Source organism: Balaenoptera physalus (assembly GCF_965194825.1).
Source record: "Balaenoptera physalus genome assembly, contig: SUPER_5_unloc_1, whole genome shotgun sequence".
Classification (NCBI taxonomy): Eukaryota; Metazoa; Chordata; class Mammalia; order Artiodactyla; family Balaenopteridae; genus Balaenoptera; species Balaenoptera physalus.
Genome location: NW_028126538.1, coordinates 332,134 through 355,388, shown reverse-complemented (window position 1 = coordinate 355,388; position 23,255 = coordinate 332,134). Strand labels below are relative to the sequence as shown.

Here is a 23,255-nt window from a genome sequence, read left to right as displayed (position 1 = left end):
CATAGATGGGGTCTGTACATATTTAATTGGTTGGTGGGAATCTGATATGTAGTCAAATGTGTGGGTTGGTTTTGTCTGTGGATGTTTGTGTCTGAAGGGAGGTCGTGCCTGTGTTTTTGTGAGAGCGTGTAAGAGTGAGTGTTGTACTTGGAGGGTGTTGAGATGTGACGCAGGCATACTCAAGGAGTTGGTGGTTAGGTGTTTGTAATTTGCTGTTTGGGGAATATGTTTACATGTGTTTTTTTCACCCATGAATTTGGGGATTTATGTGTGTCTAATGGTGGATTTGGAAGGATTATCTGCATATGCATAAGGGCAATGTCAGGAAAAGTAGTGGTGTATATTACTTTGGGTGTCCAGTCTGTTTATTTTGTATATTTGGGGAATGTAGGATGATCATTTGTGTATTCAGGGCATGTTGTATGGTTATGGGGTGTTTGGGTGTGTGCATTTTCAGGAGCTGTCTATGTATATTTGGATGTGTAGAGGGCAAGTCTGTGGCTATTTTATGGGACTGGTGGATGTTGTATATGTAGGTATGTTGTGTTTGTATGATTCTGTATTCTGCAAGATGGCAGAGTTAGTTCTGTGTAAGAGGTTGGGAATGTGGGGTTATATATATGCCAGTAGTGTGGTACTGTATGTGTATTTGGAACAAAGGGCATATAGGATGATATTATTGCATATTTGTAGTGTTCTGGGTAATTGTGGTTGCATTTGGGACTTGTGGAGAGTTATGTGTTAAATGAGTTTGTGTGTGTATTCAAGGGGCATGGCCACTTGGAGGAATATTTGCTGAGGCTGTGCATTTGTAATTTTCAGTAGGAGCCTCTGAAGCTTATGTATTTTGGGAAGTGAGTACATGTGTATCTGATAAAGAGGTGGGGTTCTATGTTTCTACAGGGAAGTTGGACAATTGCATTTCTATGTATTAGAAATATGTGATACGGGTATTTGTGAGTACTTGCATATGTGTGAGCTGGCTCCTAATAGCTAGGGATAATTTGATATATGGAAGTTGTTTCATAAATGGTTTGCTGGAGACACTTCCATGTATCTTACTTGTGTATTCTAATCTGTGTGTGTGTCCATCATCAGGTTCATGCATTATCAAAGTTTGTTCATAAGGTATGGAATTGTTAGGAGTATTCAAAGTGTATTTCTTTGGAGAATGCTAGGGTGTTGATACATGTGTTTGGTAGGAGTAAGAGGTGGTCTGTCTATATATTCGGGGTGAGGGTAGAAATATATATATATATAAACACCCCCACACATATACAGTTTATATGTTGGGGTAGTGGCGGGGAGCTTGTGTTCTGGAGAGGTAGCATAATGTATAGTGTTTGGGAGGGGATCTGTATGTTCAGGGCTTGGGAATATTTGCATGTGTGTGTCCATACGTGTGTGAGAATTGTGTATGTATATTAGTAAGACTGCAGAGGTTGTTGGTGTTTTTCTGTTTTGAGTGTGTCTGAGCATTTGGGGTGTATACTCATGAGTAGTTTGTGGGTGTGTGTATTTGTGATTTGTGAGTATATCAGGAGGCTTAGAGTCCTCTATGGGTCTATTTCAACATGTAATGCCTGAAGAATTGAGTGGTGTTGCTTGTATGTGTGTTCTCAGTATTAGTGAGGTGGACTTATATGTACCGTTGACCCTTGAACTACACACGTTTGAACCACACGGGTCCACTTATAGTGGATTTTTTTCCCAGTAAATACTACAGGACTACTACACGATCCATGGATGCAGAACCACTGCATGGAGGGTTGGCGCCCTAACCCCCAAGTTGTTCAAGGGTCAGCTGTATTTGATAAGTATAGGTTATTTGTGGCTGTGTGTGTTTTTGAGTTCCTGGGGCTTCTGGGGTATGTATTCTGGGGGATGTGAGAGTTTAGTTTGTGTGTTTGGAAACCAGTAGACGGTGTAGGTTATGTGTGTGTGCAGGAATCCTGAAGTATATGTATTTTAGGGCTGTGGGACTGCATATGGGTCTTTTTTGGGTTGCACGTGAGACAGTTGTGTACTTGGTGAGCCTGTGTGTTTAGGTACTCAGTGTGTACATCTGGATGGCATATTGGTTGCACGTGTTTGTTTTCAGGCCCATGTTGTGCGTGTATATATAGTTGTGAGAGTGGAATGTGAATATTCAGGGTGAGTAAGGTTTCGTTTGTAAAAATTTAGATAGTAAGAGGTGGTCTGTTTGTGTATCTATTCAGGGTGAGGGTAGAAATGTACGTGTGTGTTCAGGATATATATATATATATGTATGTATATGTACAAACACATATGTATATGTGGTATCCTTTTGGTTGTATATCTGTGGTGGGAGTTGAGGGGTCTACTTGGGGTGTAAGTGGATTGTGTGCACAAATTCATAGGAAAAGGTATGGGATGTGCTGGAACTGGTTCATACTATCTTGGGATAGTCAATGGTGCATACCTCTTCCCAGCTCTGTGTTCAGTGATGTCAGGTGGGTAGCTTGAAATTGGTCATGCTGGGAATATTTATACCATGTAGATAGCATAAGTGAAGTCTTTCCCACCTTTCTCAGAGAGTTTTTTAGCGCTTCCCAGCAGACCACTGATGTGCGTGTTTGGATGTATGTATGTATGAAGCAAGAATATTTGGGCATCGGTGGATACGTATGGGACACCCATGTGAATTGTGAGTGGGGCACCTGGGGCTATGGGCCCCTGTATATGTGCATTGACCCTGGTAATTGTGAATCATTGCATTGCTCCTATCAGGTTGGTCTGTTCTTTAGGGCCAAAGAATCCCCATAAATGTTGTAGATTCCCAGTAGAAATCATGCAGATGGATACAGGGGTGTCTGTACCTTAGGCAGGTGGACACTCCTTCAGCATTTGTGTGGTCCTAGCATCTGTGTCCCTAGAAGGGGGGGCCTGGTGGACAGATGGCCATGCAGAGCAGAACCTTCACAGGTGTGTTGTTGGCGTGACAGGCAGCAGTCAGAAAGTCACGGGGCTTCCTGGATAGGAGGTCAGATGACCAAGGGCTCTCCCAGGAAAATACCCTGAGAATCAGTTGGACAGCCACAGGCGTTACTGGCTCTTCTGGGGCACAGCTGACGTGCAAGGACACCCTCCACATGGGGTCCAGAGCCACGTGTCCCTGAGCCCAACTGCCCCAGGGTGGTGGGAACTGTTGCATATCAGGCTGGTCAACTGTATCACTAGGTCTCAACCAACCTGTCTCCATGGAAATCTAAGTCCTCAGGGGTAGGCAGGACCTCTAGGGATCAGTGAGCTGACTAGGACAGGGGTGGGGAGGCTTTGTCCCTGAGGGAGAGTTGGGGACTGAGACCTGGAGAGCCTGGGGAGTCCCACTCTGAGGAGATATGGCTGATATGGCTCTGATGTTCCCAAACCCTTTAGCCATGTTCTCTGTTCTTTTCTGAAGGCTCATGATGCTTCTAGCAGTGGGAAGCTTATCTCAGTTTCATGTTTCTCTGATAGGATGAACTGACCCTTTTATTCACTATTCCACATCGAGCTGCAGACCCATCAGATGGAACCATGTGATCATTGTGGCCACCAGCTGACCCCACAGCCACCTTGTGCCTTCCTTGGACCCACCCAGGAATTTCTGAGCCTTCTTTATGGTGAGTCTTGTGGCCTTTTCTCCCTCATTGGGAATCCTCCTGCCAATAAAACATGCTGTGAATGTTAACAAAAGGAAACCTCAACTAGAATTGGAGTCTGGAAGGCCCGTAGAGGGAGCTCTCATGCCGTGTCACTCATCATCCATGACCCCAACAGGAAGAGGTCATTCACTGACCCCAAACAGGAAGTGCGACCACTTTACTACCCCAGCTGGAGGAGGGAAGACTTCCTTCCTGGCCAGCAACAAGAAATAGAAAATAGAAATAGCTAATAGAGAATTCCGCAGTTTAGCCAATGAGAAGCCATTGTCACCTGAAGTTTCACTTTCCTCCAGTGAACTTTCATTTTTTCCCTTGATGATGACTTTCTTTCCTTGTCCCACCCTCTTTACTTTGAAATCCTTCTGGGACTTCCCTGGTGGTCCAGGGGCTAAGACTCTGCTCTTCCAATGCACGGGGCATGGGTTCGATCCCTGGTCGGGGAACTAAGATTTCCACATGCCATGTGGCGTGGCCAAAAAACAAAAAGCCTTCCATGTTGTGTAACCCGTTGGAGTATCTCCCTTTCTGTCAGATGAGATGCTGCCTAATTCATGAATCGTTTAATAAAGCCAATTTATTCAAAATTCAAAGTAAATCATCACATTTACTCAGTTAAATTTTGTTTTTTAATACATTGGTGGCATTCAGAGGTGGCCGCTAACAGTTTCATATGTACCCCTCCAGAAATGTTCTGTATCAAAATATGTATGTGCACTTTTCTAAAATCCACTCTTATGATTCCTCCTGCTAACAGGATGATTTTATGATTAAATGCTTATCTTTTTAAAAAGCAAAAGATAAATATATTGGTGGCAGTGATGGGATCTGAAGCAAATTTCTGATAACGTTTGGGACAAGGAGAAACAGGTGTAGTGCCCACAACTCCTTTGAGTTCACTGTCTTTCTTGCCATTCCTGAAGGTTGTTGGTAAGCTCCTCTTGGTTTGAGCTCCATTCTCTTTGATTGAGTTTGTGCTCGCAATCTAATTGGCTTTCCTTTACAGGGCAGGTCAGTTTGGCTGGTAGAGGATTCTCCCTGAGGCCAAACCCCTAGCCTTTCAAATGGAAATTCCCAGGACACAGTAACATCTCTTGGTTATTGCCAGTATATTTTTGAGTGGGAAACCTTAGCCCCTAATTTTGTTCCCTGGATTCCACATTGCGCACGGCTGGCAGTGTAGTCTGCACTTCCCCATCTGTTTGGAATCAGCCCTCAGTTTCCATGCTTGGAACTGTTGGTGGCAGCTATAGTTCTCCAGTTTGTTTGGCATCAGTTTGCAGTCCCCATTCCTTGGGATTTGCTGGTTGGATCTTTTTCCTCAGTCCAGGGATCCCTGGGAATTGGTGGTGGTGCATACCAGGCCTTCTTTTGGCCAGGACATAGTGACATCTCTTTGTTACTGCTGATATATTAAGGCGCAGTTCTTTTGTGTGTTCTTTTGGGTTGACAAAGGCTAGCTAAGGAAATGAGATCCTTTATCACCAAAGAGTTGAGAATGCCAGCTTCTGGCACACCTGCTTATTTTATATTTGAGAACTATGGTCCTGGAGGCTGTAGATATTTAGAAAGATGGCAAAATTATACTAATATTGATCTAGAATTACAATGGTCATTGTGGGGAATGTTCCAGTTAGACAAGATTGTTCATTTGAGGAAAACACTGGAGAGCAAGGGTTCCCAAATTGGACAGGGAGAATGAGATGCCTGCTTTAGTTGCTATGTAAAAGTTTAAAGAAGGTTTCAAGATTCCAACATAGCTTCGTTTAGAGACTTAGAACAAAAAGCTAATGAAATATTGAAGAGACAAAAGGTACCTGAAACAAAAGACCATAGGACGGATGTGACTGCAGATTGAACTCCTACTGTCCCCCCCTTTCCTTTTTCACCTGAGTACTCTTGTTTTACTCATTTTCTGTCTGAAATACTTTTCTATTCCCAAGAGAATATTTAACAATTGCCATTTAAAGTAAAACTAGCTGAGGTTGCAGGTGAGCCCCCTCAGGTGTCCTTTACCCCTTGGTCAAAGACTGAACTGAGAGCTATAGTCAAAGAATTCTCTAAACCTAGGGAGGAACCCCCAACATTTTTTGGAAGAATTTAGAGTCACTGTCACGGCCTATGTCCCCAAACTGCTAGATCTTTATCCGCTTGTACACATGTTGGTAGGACTGGGGGAAGCCCCAGAATGGACGCGGGAAGCAAAATGACATAATCCCTAGGATGATATTCAAGATCCTCAACCTAAAAAGGCTTGCAGAATAACAAGTAACCTTTTATAAGCTATTCCTAAAATCTTCCCTGCTCACACTTGGTCTATTATTAATTGGCCTAATAATGATTGGCCTATTATTCACTCATACAAACAAAAGAGGGGTGAATCTGTGGAAGACTTTAGAGCCAGTTTGTAGGCTCTCTTTTTACAGCATTTGGGGTTGCAAGCAATAAAAAGGCCACTCAGCCTACTTTAACTGCCCTCTTTGTAAATGGATTATCTTCTGAGATTAGTGGACTGATTAAAGGGCAGAAAATAGGCTGGGAAGCTGTAGGCCTGACTGAACTCCTGACTGTAGCTGAGCATTTTGAAAGGACCTTGGAGCAAGATCACAAACAGAAATCCACCAAGCTCATAGCCTTACAGTTACAACAGCTCTAAGGCAAGAGACACAAAATAACACCTAGGCCTCCCCCCATTACAACCTCCTAGGGGTCCATGATCAATTCGATGACCCAAAGTTGATGTTTCATTTGTAATCAGTGAGGACACTAGAAAAAAAGGTGTCCTCAAAGGTCCTATGCAAACTCTTCACAAATGCTCTCATATCTGTCTCAAAGGGAGGGCCCCCCACCATGACCCTCTCCCCTAGTTGGCAGAACTCCAGAGGTTCTCTGGTAAACGATTGCGAGCAATTACCTTAAACAGCCCAGCGGAAAATAGAATGAAAATTAATGAAAAACTGCCAAATTTTAGTTGATACTGGAGCTATGCTTTCTACTTTAAACCCCACTCTCATATTCTACTTTGAAATCTACATTAAACCCTAACCCTAACTGTAAACGTAATTACCTAACCCTTTAACACCCTAGCCCTAGCCCTAGCCCTAGCCCTAACCAGATCTGTGCTTTCTACTCTAAATCCCACCCTCAAAGAACAACAGGTCCCTCTGAGTCAAGAGGATGCTTCCATGGTGGGAGTACCTAATAAAGTTCAGAGAGAATTTTTAATCTCAACCAAGATTCCTTTTTGCTATGCAATATAGCCCCAGTTAACCTATTTGGTAGAGATCTCTTTTGTAACTTAAAAGGGCCAGTACATTTTGCCTCCAGTGGAGATCTCACCTTAAAGTTTCCTGATCAACTTGAACCTGATTATTTATGTTCCTTACAATCTGTCCTGGACATAAAAGAGGAAGTTCAGCACAAGTTCTCTAATTTGATGGAGATGCCTGCAAATTTGGGGGCTACTTCTGACAGTGTTAACATCAGAAGAATAAAAAAAATGCAAACCTATAAAGATTCAGATAGATGTAGCTAAACCTCTCCCTAGGTTTCCTCAACAACTATTAAAGCCTGCGGTCATACAAGGTCTCACACCTATTGTAGAAGACTTAATTTCCCGGGAGGTAGTCATTCCTGTACTCGTCCCTGCAGCATGCCAATCTTGCCTGGTTGGAAACCTGGCAGGATGGCGATTTGTCCAGGACTTGGGAGCTGTTAATAAAAATAGTTATTCCCTGTTTTCCTGTTGTTCCAAACCTAGCCACCCTTCTGTCACAAGTTTCAACTGACTTGGAATGGTGTACTGTTGGAGACCTTTGTTCACCTTTCTTCAGCATCCCGGAGACCCAACAGCCAATATCTATATGCCTTTACTTGGAACAATCAACAATATACCTGCACTTTTATGCCTCAAGGGTTCACTGGGACCCCTTCTTTTTTCTCCCAAGTACCTCACCAAGATTTAAGTACCCTCTAGTTCCCTGAGAAATCCACCTTTTTACCATATGGAGATAACCTCCTGCTGTACTCAGCTACTGTAAAGATTCCATAAGGCATGCATAAAAGATTCCATTTATTTGCTGCAACAGTTAGCTGAGAAAGAACACAAAGGAAAAATTACAGTTATCCCTAGAAACTGTTCATTACCTAGGACATAATCTAAGCACTGAAGGAATTCAGCTATCTGCAGAGAGAATTCGGCTGATACAGGAACTTCCTAGACTCACAACTAAGTGCTAGCATTGTGGATTTCTAGGTTTAGCTGGTTATTGCAAGCTCTGGGTTCCAAATTTTTCTCTGTTACCTCTTCCACTCTATGAACTTATTAAAGATTTAGTCCCTGAATCCTTTGCTTGGGAAGATAAACATAAGCAGGCTTTTACAAGGCTAAAACAAGCACTGCAAGAGCTGCCTGCCTTAGGGTTCCCCAAATGATCAGGTTCAGGTTGATCCGGAAACTTTAAGGTGAGATCTCCACTGGAGGCAAAATATATTAGCCCTTTTAAGTTAGCAAAGAGATCTCTACCTAATAGATTAACTTTAGGTTATTCAAAACCTTTTACTTGATTTGTGCATGAATGGCATAATCAGGCCCCGCGGAACTATGTGAGCATGGTAGTAAACATAGGCCTTTTGCCTATTATAGCATGCAACTTGAGTCAGTTGCTTATGCCTATCTCAGTTGTCTTAAGGTTATAGCCACAAGTGCAAATTTAGTGGAAGCCTTGGCAGATTTGACTCTAGAAAATGAAGTTTATTTGCCAACTCCACACATTGTCCACAGTCTTCTTAACTCTGAATTGGCAACGTTTCACTGCAAGTGTCACAAGATTCACTTCCTGTGAAATCCTGCTTTCACCACCTAATCTTTATCTTAAACTTTACAACGTTCTCCATCCTGCTGCACTACTACCTCTGTCTCACAAAGGTGAGGACCATGACTGCAAGGTAACAGTGTCCCATGGGAATTCCCTGGTAGGCCATTGCTTGGGACTCCGAGCTTCCACTGCAGGGAGCGCGGGTTCGATCTCTGGTCGAGGAACTAAGATCCCACAAGCCACGTGGCGCAGCCCAAAACAAAAACAAACACAAAACACAAAAACAAAACAAACAAACAAAACAATGTCCCATTTTGTGACACCGTGTCCTGCGTAAAGATGTTACCAAGTCCAAGCTTGCTGTGCTTGCCGCACGACAGGCCAATAAACGGGAGATGAGGTGTTGAGGCAAGGAATATGACTTTATTCGGATGGTGACAGGGAATACCTGGAAGGGAGTTTTCCTCTTCCCTGACTCATATGCTGCCACTTCCCGTTTAGGGTGTCCCAGTCAGCCTCGGTGGGGTCAAGGGATGATTTGCAACAGCAGCAAGAATTGCAGCAACATAGGAGGCACTTACCTCAGCGGCATTTGCCCGCTCGGGGTGCCATGATGCCCCTGGTAGAGCTGCCTCTGTCATGGGTTAGGGCTGTGTGGGGAACTCATGGATGTATGTTTGGGGTATAGGACGGTTTGGGGTAATAGTAAAGCTGTGTAGAGACTGTGTATGTGTGATCTGGGGAGAGATGAGGGGCCTGAGTGCCTTTATGAGTGTACGGTTGGTGTAGCATGGTGCGGCTGGGTGGTGGGGCTGGTTCTGGGTGTTTTGAGGCTCTGTGTGCAGGCATTTGAGAAGAGGTAAGGGTATGCATTTTAATGTTTTGTGTGTTGGATCTGTGTGTATTCAGAGTATAGGGGTTATACATATGCTCATCCTGTAGGGTAAGAGTTTAGGGAGTGTATTTTTGGTGTGGAGGAATTTGCAGAGACTGGGGATGTCAGTGTAAATTGGGGTTGTTAGCTGTGTGTGTATAATCAGGGGATGTGACAGAGGCTGTTTATGGTATCTCAAGAGGGAGATGGGTGTATGTTTGTATTGGGGGTGTGAGTTCATCATGTGTTCTGGGGGGAGTATTTAGGAGAAGGTTGGAAACATTGTGTCTCTCTGATGGTATTTTGTGTTTGTCTCAGCTTCTGAGGCATTGTACATACGTGGATGTTCACAGCTGTGGGGGGACTGTATGTGTTATATTTGGATTTTGGGGGTTGTGTCTTATATTAAGAAGTATGTGAGTTTGGTTTGAATGTATTTGGCTATTGTTGAAGGGTTTGTGTGTTTGCATTGGGGGGTTATATGGGGTTGGGTGGATTTTTGTGGGATGTGAGGATTTCGGTGTTTGATTATCGGGGGCCGTTGGGGGTGTGTTTTTGTATTCAAGACTGTGGCTGTGATTTTATTGGGGTTTGTAGTGCATGTATACTGGAGCAGGAGGGTTCTGGGCACACAGGCATCTGCTTATAGGTAGGGAGTTTGTGTGTTTGAGGATGTTTGGAGCTCTGTGGGGCTGTGTGATGGTGGCACAGGCGACTGTGGGCAGGTGGAGTGTGTGTTGGGCTGGAAGGGAAACTCGAGGGCAGGTTGGTGACTGTGAGGCGCCCATGTGAACTCCCACGTGGACTGACCTTTGTTCCTTCTGACCTTCTATGGCTTGTACCCATCCTGATCTTCTGTGGCAGCTACTCCCCTGGAATGGTCAGCAATACTCTGCTCATTCTTAGCCAGATGAGTCAGGAAACGTCACTTCCTCCGGCAGCTGGATGTGTCTCTTGCAAGTGAGTGGTCCTGGAGTCCAGGGTGCAGGACTGGTGGACAGATGCAGAGTGAGGCTGATTCCCCCGTGAGCCCTCTCCTCAGTGAGGTGGCCAGGAGGTCAGGGCTGTGTCTCCAGAGGGTCAGACATGGCCAGTCCTCTCTAGAATGTGCTGGAGGGGCCAACTCATTGAACGGACCCTGCCAGGAGATAAACAGACCCCGAGGACAATTCCTAAGGGAGAAGTCTATACCTACCCATCTTCCACTTTCTCCTTTGGATGGCCTCTACCACAAGGTAAAAGCTAAGCCCCCTCACACGGCCCTTCTTGGCCTGGTCTTACTGACCGGCCAGTCTCTCCCCACATCCTGGCTCACTCTGGGCCCTCTGGTGATACCAGCATGAGGCCCCCCTGCATGTCAGTTCTCACCTCCTTGCCTTGGCCCTTGCTGCCCTTGCTGTTTGTCCTGCTCTTCCTCCCCCAAGGCCGTGAGTCACCTTCTCCCGGTGGGAAGGATCCACTGAAAATGCAACTTTGGGTAATTACTGCATCACCTGAGTCTCTAGCACGTGCCAGGCACTATGACGCTTGCCAAATCCATAAAAACCCCACAAAGCGGATGTGCTATTAGTTGCACTTTGCAGGTGATGAAGCTGAGGTTCAGAGGTGAGCAACCATGACCAAGTACCCTGTATGTACCAGAATATCAATCAGACTGGTCAACGTATCCAATAAAGCCAAACATTAGTCTGATCAGGACGCCTAGATGCCAGGCTGTAAAGGCGCAAAATATGTCCCAGCAAGAGAAGGAGCAGTGCCAAGTACCCCAGCAAAGAAGCAGAGTTCATATCCTGCTTTCTTAATCAAAATAGCTGCAGATCAACCCACAGTTTCCTACTCTGTTAATAGGAGGAAAATACCAATGTGCGTTGCCCCATAAAACTACCTTAAGACAGTATGTATGATCCCGAGTGCTTTGGTAATGACCCCAAATCATCATCATGAAGTTGGGATACTTCTTAAAACACTGCAAGTCTTACACACTGGCATATAGAATCTGTAAAGTCAGTTCTTTGGGTAATGATGGTAGATAGAAGTGGCCCAGAAGGACAGAAGACAGAAAATAGAGCAGAAACTATTTGTCCAGAGGTGACAATGGGTCATAGCCAAGGTTCAAGCATTACTAGGGAGGTGGTGAAAATAGTAATGGGCATAGAGTGTAATAAGTCAAGGATATCTCATGTAGTTTCCAATGAAAGTTTGTGAAAGACATATAACTAAAAAGATAATAGGCTGGGAGGTGAAATAGTACAAAACATTTGATATATTTTTTACAAGGATAAAAGAAGATAGAAATGAACATTAAAGAAGTCGGTCAAATAGAAACACTGTAAGATGGTAATAACCTCACAATATGATGAGGCAACTTAGATTTATTTTGTTTAAATAAATTGGTAGACTATATTTAGAGTAGTTTTAAGTTTAAAGAGAATTTGAGCAGAGTATAGAGTTCTCATACACCCCCTCACATCTATTCCCCAAACCAAAGTTTCCCCTATTATTAACGTCTTGCATTAGTGTGGGGCATTTTTTACAATTGATGAGCCAAAGTTCATACATTACTATTAACTAATATCCATAGTTTATATTACAGTTTACTCTGTTGCATATCCTATGGGTTTTGACGAATGTATGACAAGCGTTGACCATTACAGTATCATACAGAATAGTTTCAGTGCCCTACCTTTTCCAGGATGTCATATAGCTGAAATCATACAGTATGTATCCATTTCAGTTTGGCCTCTTTCATTTAGCAATATGTGTTTAGGGTTCCTCCATGTCTCTTCCATTTAGTACTCTTATAGCTCAAGCTGCCATAACATAATACTATAGGCTTGGTGACTTTAACAACTCACAGTTCTAGAGGCTTGGAAGTCTAAGATCACGGTGCTGGCCAATTCAGTGCCTGGTGAGGGCTCTCTTCCTGGCTTGCAGACAACTGTCTTTTCACTGTGTCCTCACATGGTGGAGAGAGACAGAAAAAACTCTCTGGTTTCCTCTTACAGGGGCACTAATAGAGCCTAATCCTCATGACATCATTTAATCTCATTACCTGCCAAAGGCCTCATCTCCAAATACCATCACTTTGTTAGAGCTTGAATGTATGAATTTTGGGGGGACAGAATTCAGTTGATAGCCTCATTCTTCTAACAGTATAAAATATGACGAATAAAGAAAGCTCATCATTAAATTATCTCTTTTCTAGAGTTTCTGTCCCCATGTAGTTATCAATTCCTGGGTAAGATAGCCTGGGAAAGCAAAATTTTAAAAAACACATGAACAAGTTTTTTTGAATCTCAAAATGATTTGAAGGCAAGAAACAGTGTTTGAGAGAAAATTGGGGAACCTTACTTGCATAAGAAAAGGTGATATTCCTCCTGTTCAGAGTTGAATGCCATTTTGGAGCCAGTCAAGCCAGGCTGAGGAAGCACATTCTAAGCAGAAGCAATAAAAATTGTGTGCAAAGAGCCAGGCTTGTTCTAGAAATTAAACAAGCCCCACTGTGAATGTGGAAGAGTGAATGAAGGGATGAGAAGCAGGATAGGTGAATGGAAACTAGGTTACAGAGGCCTATGAGTACAGATGGGCATATGCATGTAAGAACACTACTCATGGCAGGGAAAGAACCACCTGGATGTATCAGAAGGAACAAGTTCTTAACACTCACAAAGGGAAAAAAAAAAAGAAAGCCTGGTCTTCCCAGCTAGAATGGAAAACTGTTTAATACATGAGTATTCAGAATAGTTTTCAATCCTGAAATGTGGGGAAAAACTTAACATGGTCTAAACATTACTTGGGTTCCACCTAGAAAGCTTAAAAGCAAGACTCAGAAGGATAAAATTATTTTTAAGTAATTTAACTGCATCCCAGAACAAAGTTCAAGAATATGTACAGAAATACTAAAATATTTAGCACCAGAAAAAGAAAATCTACAGTGACTGTCATCCAATAAAAAAATTACCAGGTATATCAAGAAGCACGAATATAGAACCACAATGAAGGGGAAAAAACCTAATTAAAACTGACCCAGAAATAGAAAAATTAAAGCATTAGTAGACAACAAAACTAAAGTAGATATTATAATTATATTTCATATTTTCAAGAAGCTACAGGAGGGATTGGACATGTAAAGGAAGGTATTTTTTAAAAAGCAAATCAACGTTTTAGAGATTAAAATTAAAATAGCTGAGATTAAAAGTACATTGGATAGAATTAACAGTAGATTAGACATTGCAGAAAAGAATTAGTTAACTGAACAAAAAGCAATATACATTATTCAAAATAAACACACAAAGAAAAGAAAAAAAACTTTAAAAAGATATGAATATCAAGAGAATGGGAAGTCAAGTCATAGATGGGGAGAAAAAATTTGTAAAAGACAAATCAGATAAAGGATTGGTATGAAAATATACAAAGAACACTTACTGCTTACCACTAAAAAAAGAGGACAACCTGATTAAAAGTGGACAAAAAATCTAAACTGACACCTCAGTAAAGAAGATATAAAATATCAAATAGGCATATGACAAGATGCTCAACACCTTATGTGTTTGGAGAACTGCAAATTAAAACAGCAATGAGAAACCACTATGCAGCTATGAAGAGGACAAAAATTCAGAACACTGACAACACCAAATGCTGGTGAGGATGCAGAGCAGTAGGAACTCTCATGATTGCTGTAGGGAATGCAAAATGGTACAGACTCTTTGGAAGACAGTTTGGCAGTTTAATAAAAGAGTAAATATACATTTACCATAAAATGCAGCAATCAAGCTCTTTGGTATATACCCCAAAGAGCTGAAAATTTACGTCCATACAAAAGCCTGCACATGAATGATTGTGGCAGCTTTATTCATAATTGCCAAAAATTAGAGGCAACCAAGGTGCCCTTCCATAGATGGATGGATTAAAAACAAACAAACAAACAAACAAAAACCTGTTCCACATTCATACAATGGAATATTATTCAGCAACAAAAGGAAATAAACTACCCATGAAAAGACATGGAGGAACTTAAATGTATATTATTAGGTGAAATAAACCAATCTGAAAGGGCTACGTACGGTATAATTCTTAACTATATGATAGTTTAGAAGGCAAAGCTATGGAGACCGTAAAAAGATCAGTGGTTGTTGGGGGTTTGGGTGGAGGAAGGGAAGAGTAGGTTGAATAGGTGGAACACAGGGGATTCTTAGGTCAGTAAAAGTATTCTGTGTGATATTACAGTGGTGGATACATGTTGTATTAGTCAGAATTCTCCAAAGAAGCAGAACCTATAGAATACATGCATGTGTTTGTAACAGGGAATTAGCTCTTATGATAATGGAAGCTGAGAAATCCCACAGTCTGCCATCTGTAAGCTGGAGGCCCCAGAAAGCTAGTGATATAATTCAATCCTAGTCCAATGGCCTGAGAACCAGGGGAGGTGGTGATATAAATTCCAGTCTGAGGTCAGGAGAAGATGAAATATCTCACCTCACACCATGAGGCAGGAAAAAGGGGCAAATTCTTCCTTCCCCCAGCTCTTGTTCTATTCAAGCCCTCAACAGACTGGATGATGTCCACCCACATTGGGGGGGGGGGCAATCAACTTTACTGAGTCCACCAATTTCAATGCTCATTTCACCTGGAAATTCCCTCACAAAATATACCCAGAAATAATTTTTAATCTGGGTCCCCCATAGCCAGTTAAGTTGACACATGAAACTAATCATCACAAGTCGACCCTGTGTCAACATGACACCCATATGCATCTCCTCAAATCTTACTTAATCCCCAAATAAGACAATAACAAGGTCTTAATTCCACTTAATATGATACAACAATTCTGAGTCCAATCAAAATACACTAACCTTATCCCCAGAAGAGGAGGTAAATCCTTGTGATATAACTTAAAGTACTATAATGTAAAATTAAGAGTACTTACATATTATGATATAAGATCAATACAACTCATGTTACATAATAAGGGAATATGAGAGAGAAAAAACAAATACACACTTAACACAAATATATTCATAGCAAAAAAAAATGGTGTACTCATGACAATTACAGTCCTCGTTTCTGTAAGTGGTCAGTTATAGCTGGTCTTTGTAACTACTTTCTTATACCCATTCTGTATTCTTTCTATCTTCAGCAAGCACCTCAGCAGATCGTGGTTCTTCCCTGGTGGGTGACCAAATCCTTGCTTCTTGAATAGTCTGGGTCATTAGTAGCCCTGCCTAGACTGGGTTGTTGTAGTTTTCCACTGAGCTTAATCAAAGAACATGGTAATACTAAGGGATGCCTTAAGCGATCTACTATATCCAGATACACTTTTCCTTACCCGCCGGTGGGGTCCGCATTTCTGGGGGGCCGGGCGCCTCAAGCCGGAGAGGGGATGGCGGCTCCGTTGCCATAACGGAGAGCTGAAGCGGCAGCAGCAGCGAGAGCAGGGAAGAAAATAAGGCGGAGGGAGGGGACGCCGGAGAACCCGGGGGTCGCTCAGGCTCGGCCGCGAGGAGGCCCGGGGGTTCCTGCGGCTGGTGCCCTCTGTGGCCCGAGGAGGGGGCCCATGACGCCGCGAAGGCGCGGGCTCTGCCGTGCCCAACACTCGGCGGAGCGCGTCTCTCGGCTCCCGGCTCTCGCTGCTCAGCCGCCGCGGCCGCCGACCCGGGCGCAGCCCAGGAGACTGACCTCAGCGGATAAGCGGCGGCGGCGGTGGCGCCCCGCGCTCCCTCAAGAGTTCTTTATATGTTCTTTATAGATACAAGTTCTTTATCAAATATGTTACTTACAAGTATTTTCTCCAGTCCATGGCTCCTATTTCGATTTTCTTAACTGTGAATGCTTTTTTCAAAGAGCAGACATTTTTATCATGATGAAGTCCAGTTTATTGATTTTTTCTTTTATATATTGTGATTTTAGTGTCATATCAAAGAAATATTTGCCTAACCCAAGTTCACAAAGATTTTCTCCTATGTTTTCTTGTAAAAGTTGTATAATTTTAGGTTTTACAATTAGGTCTACAATCCATTTTGAGCTAACTTTTGTATAAAGTGTGCGATATGAATGAAAATTTATTTTTTGTTTACACAAGGATCAAATTGCTCCAGGACTATCTGTTGAACAGACGATCTTTTCTCTACTGAGTTGCCTTTGTAGCACAAAATCAAAACTATTATGTCATGAGTTTTGCCCAAACCCAGTCAGATTCCCATCTTGAAAATCCACCTTAAACCATTGGAGTTCAGACCCCTAATCTTGTAAATATGTTCCCACAACTCCTGCTTCTGATAACTGCTAAGATTCTGCCAAGGTGTGGTGTTCTCACTCGCTGATGGAGGTTTAAAAAACTTAGCGGTGCTTCATGGAGAGATAACCAACTGACAAATTCCAACCCAATCTGATAATTTCTTTATTTTAAATTGAAATAATTATTTAAGAATGTGTTTAGATAGGAGATAGTATACATAATTAGGGTTCATTTTGTCAGGTGTGATTTCACAAGGAATTTTTTTATCATAACTTAAGATTTACTGTTGTGAAAAATATTTGACAGTAGCTTTTGAAAAGCACAATTAGTCAAATTTGCACTTAAAATTATAATTCTTTTATTTTTCAATTAGAACTGTTTATCCTTTCATATTTAATAAGGGCTTCATAGTGCTTCTCACTTTTATTTGTTTATTCATACAAAAATTACTTTTGGGAAACATTAGTTTGTAACACTGCAACAAGAAACTACAGGAACTATAGGACTAAAAACAGTAACATTTGGTCACAGCAACTCGTGGCAAACATAATATAAACTACAGCTTAGAGACCACGATGGTATAGATTAAATCTTTGGGATAGAAATGAGTGATCCAAAATGCATTAGGTTATAAAACATATTCTTATTAGCTTCTTGTATTTATTTTTGTTAGTAATTATAAATATAAGCCATTTATTGAAGTCTCATGATATATCTAGCCGTGACCATTTTCCAGGAAGTGTTTGTATAAAATACACGTGATTTTATTCTCATATTAAAAATGTGGATACTGAGGGCTTCCCTGGTGACGCAGTGGTTAAGAATCCGCTTGCCAATGCAGGGGACACGGGTTCGAGCCCTGGTCTGGGAAGATCTCACATGCTGCGGAGCAGCTAAGCCTGCAAGCTACAACTACTGAAGCCCGCGCCTAGATCCCGTGCTCTGCAACAAGAGAAGCCACCGCAATGAGAAGCCTGCGCACCGCAAGAAAGAGTAGCTCCCGCTTGCCGCAGCTAGAGAAAGCCCACGAGCCCAAGGCAACCAAAAATAAAATAAATAAACATAAATAAATTTTTTTTTAAATGTGGATACTGAGATTTAGAGAGCTCTGGTGAGGAGCAGAGCTCCAACGCCTTCCTTGTCTCCAATCCTGTTGGGCTCTGTACCCTCTCCTTCCCTAGGTCCACAGAGCCTCAAGTCTATTGAAACTGATTTGGTCCTCTCTCCTCAACGTCAACCTGCCTGTTTTCTTTGTTACTTCTTTGCTCTAATACACTACCCAGGTCGTGGCTTGGAGGATTTGTATGCAGGGTTATTTACCATACACATTTAGGAAACCCCTCCCCGTGTGTTCTTCGGTCTCTGGCCACGGCGTTGGCAGTAGTCTGGGCTCACTCTCACTTATCACTGAGCCTCTGATTGGAGTCCTGGCGGCCGAGGCACTGTCACTCATGACAGCACAGCCTTTCTCCTTTGATACTTTCATAATCTGAAAATGAAATGCACATCTTTCACTGGTAGATTAGAAATAGAATTTTCTTCTCTACTTTTCGTTTGCAGACTAGGTTTTAAAGCCTCAAGTGACTGTGTGAACTTTATCTTGTCTCTGCCAGCTGTCTGCATCAGCAGCATGGGGTGACTTTGGTTGCCAGACCTTTCTCATGCTCTCCACCCATCAAATGGCTTCAACCCAGGGTCCCAGGAGTGTGTTGGTTTCCTGAGGAACAAAATCCTATCTTCCAATAGAACGCTTACTTCCAGCTACTCACTGGCACATACAGAGTCATACAGAGTTTGTAAACCTAGCTTTTCTTCTTACTACTTGGAGATTAATCCTATAATGCCCTCATTCTTCCAGAACAATAGTTCTCCACATGAGAATTAAACAACTGCTTCTTTAAGCCACATTGAGCCACATCTGGCAGGAAATGTTGTACTGAAAATTGGAAGATCTAACTGGTGGCTGGATTTGACATCGCTGAGTCTTTTGTAATATTCTCTGCTTCATTTTGCTGAGAAATGAAAGTTTGCATTAGGTGGTCTGGAGTTGTGAAACACAAATGTGGACATATGGAAAAAATTCTCAAAGCTCTTTTTATTTTTCTTGAAGTGACAATATTGCCTTATGTTTAAATCCACTGAGTAGAATAATATTACTTATTTAAAAGCCTACATATTTTCAGCTTTATAATATCAGGCACGCCTATGGAAAGAAGCCTTTCATCAGAGAGGGGAAATAGTGAGTATTTAGAATGACAATTGTAATTTTAGCAGTTTAACTGGGACTTTTTATTTTTTATTATTTGGTTAAAGGGCCAGATAGTAAATATTTAGGCTCTGTGGGCCTGCAACTCCTGAACGCTGCCACTGCAGAGTGAAAGCAGCCTTGGACTGTACTTAATGAATGGGTGTGGCAGTGTTTCAATGAAACATTGTTTAGACAGGAACAAAGCAGATTTGGACCTCATGCCAGTTTGTTGACCCTTACCCTAGAAAAAACTCTGAGTTTCACATTCTTTTTTTATATCCCCATGACCCTCCTTTTTAAAATCATCTGCCATCTATACCGTGCAGTGCAATGTTAGGTTGCCAGATTTATATTTGTTGATTGTAAGTATGTCTCCCAAACTATATATTTATATGAAATTCAAATTTATCTGGGCATGGTGTATTTTACCTGGCAACCCTATCCCAGTGACCTTTTTCCCACATATTCCACCTTAATTTGGAGCTTGATATCCTTCCCTAGATCAAAATCTTCTTTGGAAAATGTCGGACGTTCTTAAAGATCAGCTGAGGGAGAATTTAGGGCCACACTGCCTTTCCTACAATTGCCTTTGTCGCATGTTAGGAACAATAATGAAGGAAAAGGAACAAAGTTTTTGTCTCAGGCTAAATACAAACACATCTGTACTTGTGCAAGAGAGGTTTGGTGGAGCCGTAATTTCCTTTCCATTCCCTGAACATCTGCCCTGGTCACAGGTTACCTATTGTTTCTAGGTAAGTGAATCCTGATGGAGTCAACATGGAGGACGATATTCAGAGAGGAGGCGTCTTAAAGGGATATGATACAGAAGAGAACCTACCTAGTACAGAGTAAATGCTTCAGTGCATACATGTTCATTATCATTCCCTAGTCCTTTAACATCCCAATTATTTCAATTCATTCAATATAAAATATTCAAAGAAAAATTCTGCCCATATACTCTGTACTTGCTTAATAAATAAGCCTCATTAAAGTTAAAATTTAGAAGAATGAGACTATACAAGTCACAAGATCAAGGTATTATTTCAGTCATTCTAAATGATGTTGGTATTTGAGTTCAAATTACATTGCACGCTGGCTCTGAAAGGGGCGGAATTATTTTCCAGAAAATGTTGGCAAAGATCTGCTAGGCTGTGAGAAGTTGGTTCTCATGTACTCTGGGCTGTGAGTGAACACTGTCTTTTCCCATAAACACGAGGGAAGGTGAAAGGGCTCTGGGGACTTCTGATGGGGAAGATAATGAAAGGTGCCTTCATACCTCAGCTGTTCAGCACCATTAACCTTCCCAGTAATTGAAACACACAAAAGGGGGGGGGTAAGTGAGAGGCCTCCCTCTCATATATTACCTGGCAGGTACAATTACTTAAGCCTTCAAATAAAGGAACGACTTTAGGTTCCTTTTCAACCATTCTTTACAAAAAAATCAACCAAAGCTTTTTGTTTTTTAACTCTAATGTTATAATCATTTCTTTCTTTTGATTTGTGCCTGTGGATTAAAGCATACCCAGCTCAATAAGGTGGGCATTTGTTATTTAATTAATGTAACTAATAAAGTCCACCATGTAGAAAAGGTTACAGCAACAAAAAAAACAGGTCTTAAAGGTTTACCATAGGAGACCAATTTACGATTCAAAGTGGTTTTAGACTGACAGGCAAAAATAAGATTTCATTTTCCACATGGAAATGAAAAATACAAATGCAAAATTTTAATCTAGTTCAAGCTGAGGAATAACATCATATTGTAATTACAATACAAGGAAAATGAACCTAATCCTATAAATGTGTGTATGGACATGAAGGAAACTAGTTTTCATCAGTTATGTCAATGACATAACAATAGAGCAATGGAAGTGTGTGTGTGTGTGTGTGTGTGTGTGTGTGTGTGTGTGTGTGTAGGGAGTTGTTATTAACACTTCTCTATGCGAATTATACATGTACATATAAGAATGTATTTCTGTGATAAGACAAGAACATCTAGAAAAGCATTTTAAAAAGTAGTTATCTTTGCAAAAGCTAAAAGTTCCTATAATTAAAAAGCAAGTCATCCAGCTCATGTCACATACTCACAGTATCATCCAGTGGCATTTATATCAAAACTTGCTATTATAAGTTAGATTGTATTTGCTTTTGAATCTACTTGAATTATGCAGCCATTATTTGAGCTAAATTACAAAAATGTTAAATGTTTCTATTATCTAAATCACGATGAAACAGAAAGATATTTCAAAGTTTCTGATACAATTTTTTTTTCTTTTTTAAAGGGGAAGAGGAGGAAATGAGGAGTCTTTTGTTTTTTTTAATTGATTGATTGATTGATTGCTATGTTGGGTCTTCGTTTCTGTGCACGGGCTTTCTCTAGTTGCGGCAAGCGGGGGCCACTCTTCATCGCGGTGCGCGGGCCTCTCACTATCGTGGCCTCTCTCGTTGCGGAGCACAGGCTCCAGACGCGCAGGCTCAGTAGTTGTGGCTCACGGGCCTAGTTGCTCGGCAGCATGTGGGATCTTCCCAGACCAGGGCTCGAACCCGTGTCCCCTGCATTAGCAGGCAGATTCTCAACCACTGCGCCACCAGGGAAGCCCTCTGATACAATTTTAAGTGAAAATGGTGAGAAAGTGAAGCTGCCAGATGGCAAATATTTAATTTCTGCTCAGTTTTCTTCCATCACAAATACCCTGTGCTGGGCAGAGACTGAGGTCTAAATGGTCCTCATTCTTCACGCTCCTGGATTCACCCTCTTTGCCACATGGCTTTTCAGCTCCTTTCACTGAAGAGGCAGAATCTGTTCTCCCGACCCTTGATCCCGAGTTAGGTTATGAGATTTACTTCGGTCAATGGAATGCCAGCTGATGTGACACACGAAGATCAGAACAGACTTGTATTTTTCTGCTTCTTCTCTTAGTTCTGTGCCACCGCGGTGAGAGGTGCCTGGGTTTGTTTGCTGAGCAATGATACACAAGTCCAGTCATCTCAGATGGGGCCATTCTCCATCAGCGGACAACAGCCTCCCCAAGGCAGGTGCGCAGGAGACCAGAACACCTGCTGAGCCAAGAGTGTGGTCTTGAGACCCCTGAGCTCAGTAAAGTGGTGTCTGCCACTGAGGTTTCTGGTTGATTCACAGCATTATTATGGCAGTAAATAACGGATATTGCTGCTTATGTTTTTTAACTCCCATTTTTCAGTTACATTTCTATTTGGAATAGTGTGGTAAAGTAGATGTCAATGGATTCAATGTTTTTCTAGAGTTTCTGTATTCCTTTTTAAAAACAGCTTTGAGATATAATTCACCTACTGTACAATTCACCTACTTAAAGTGTCCAATTCAATTGTTTTTTTGTATATTCACAGAGTTGTGCATTCATCTCCACAATCTATTTTATCAATTTTATTGATAAAAAAAATTTTGGAAATTTTATCAATTTCCAAAAAAAGAAATCTTTCTTTTTCTAGCCTACAAGTCTCCCATCTCCCACAGCCCCAAGCAAACACTCATCTACTTTCTGTCTCTATAGGTTTGTCCTTTTTGACATTTCATATCAATGGGCTCATATAATATATGGTTCCTTATGACTAACTAATTTCACTCAGAGTATTTTCAAGATTCCTCTACATTGGAGTACTTCATTCATCAGTACTTCAGCCTAAAAATATATCACTGGAATTATGGAATAAACTTAATCCTTAAGGGTGTATTTTTTTAATTAACCAGCACTATTACGAGTTCTCAGTCTTGTTTTCAATTTAAAAAGACTTTTAATGATAATCATTAAAATGCTTATGGTTGAATTTAGATTCAATTCTGTGCAATAAAATCAAATTGGTTATAACACAATAAAGGCCGTATATGAGAAGCCCATAGCTGATGTCATACTCTGTGCTTTTCCTCTAAGATCAAGAATAAGAGAAAGATGCCCACTCTCGCCACTTTTATTCAACATAGTATTAGAAGTCCTAGTCAGAGTAATTAGGCAAAAAAAAAAAAAAAAAAGGAAATCAGCAGCACCCAGCTGGAAAGGAAGAAGTAAAATTGTCAATATTTGCAGATGACATGATATTATATATAGAAAACTCTAAAGACTCCACCAAAAAAACACTGTTAGAACTAATAAACAACTTTAGTAATGTTGCAGAATACAAAATGAATATACAAAAATTGGTTGCATTTCTATATGCTAGTAATAAAACAATACCACTCACAATTGCATCAAAAGAATAAAATACCTATGAATAAATTTAACCATGGAGGTGAAAGACCTGTACATTGAAAACTATAAGACACTGATGAAAGTAACTGAAGGAGACACAAATAAATGGAAAGATATTCTGTGGCTCAAAGATTAGAAGAGTTAATATTGTTAAACTGTCCATACTACCAGAAGCAATCTACAGATTCAATTCAATC

At 41.4% G+C, this 23,255-nt stretch overlaps 2 protein-coding genes and 1 long non-coding RNA gene across 5 annotated transcripts in view; 2 read left to right on the top strand and 1 right to left on the bottom strand.

Moving 5' to 3' along the window:
• LOC309662171 (uncharacterized protein) overlaps window positions 1-23,255 on the bottom strand; it is a gene marked incomplete at its 3' end in the record, with an annotated part of 175,577 nt that overhangs the window by 24,823 nt on the left and 127,499 nt on the right. The window lies entirely within an intron of this gene.
• Window positions 1-23,255, top strand: part of LOC309662164 — a 141,286-nt gene that overhangs the window by 600 nt on the left and 117,431 nt on the right. For 2 of the 3 annotated variants that reach the window (XR_014264554.1, XR_014264555.1), the window contains exon 2: window positions 3,481-3,626. The exons of the other annotated variant lie outside the window; for it this stretch is intronic. This is a non-coding gene — a long non-coding RNA (uncharacterized lncRNA). The remainder of the gene's footprint in view (window positions 1-3,480; window positions 3,627-23,255) is intronic. 3 annotated transcript variants of the gene reach the window in all.
• Window positions 21,650-23,255, top strand: part of LOC309662173 (contactin-associated protein-like 3) — a 99,124-nt gene continuing 97,518 nt past the window's right edge. The window contains exon 1 of the transcript XR_014264569.1: window positions 21,650-21,871. The gene's annotated coding sequence lies outside the window, so the exon portion shown is untranslated. The remainder of the gene's footprint in view (window positions 21,872-23,255) is intronic.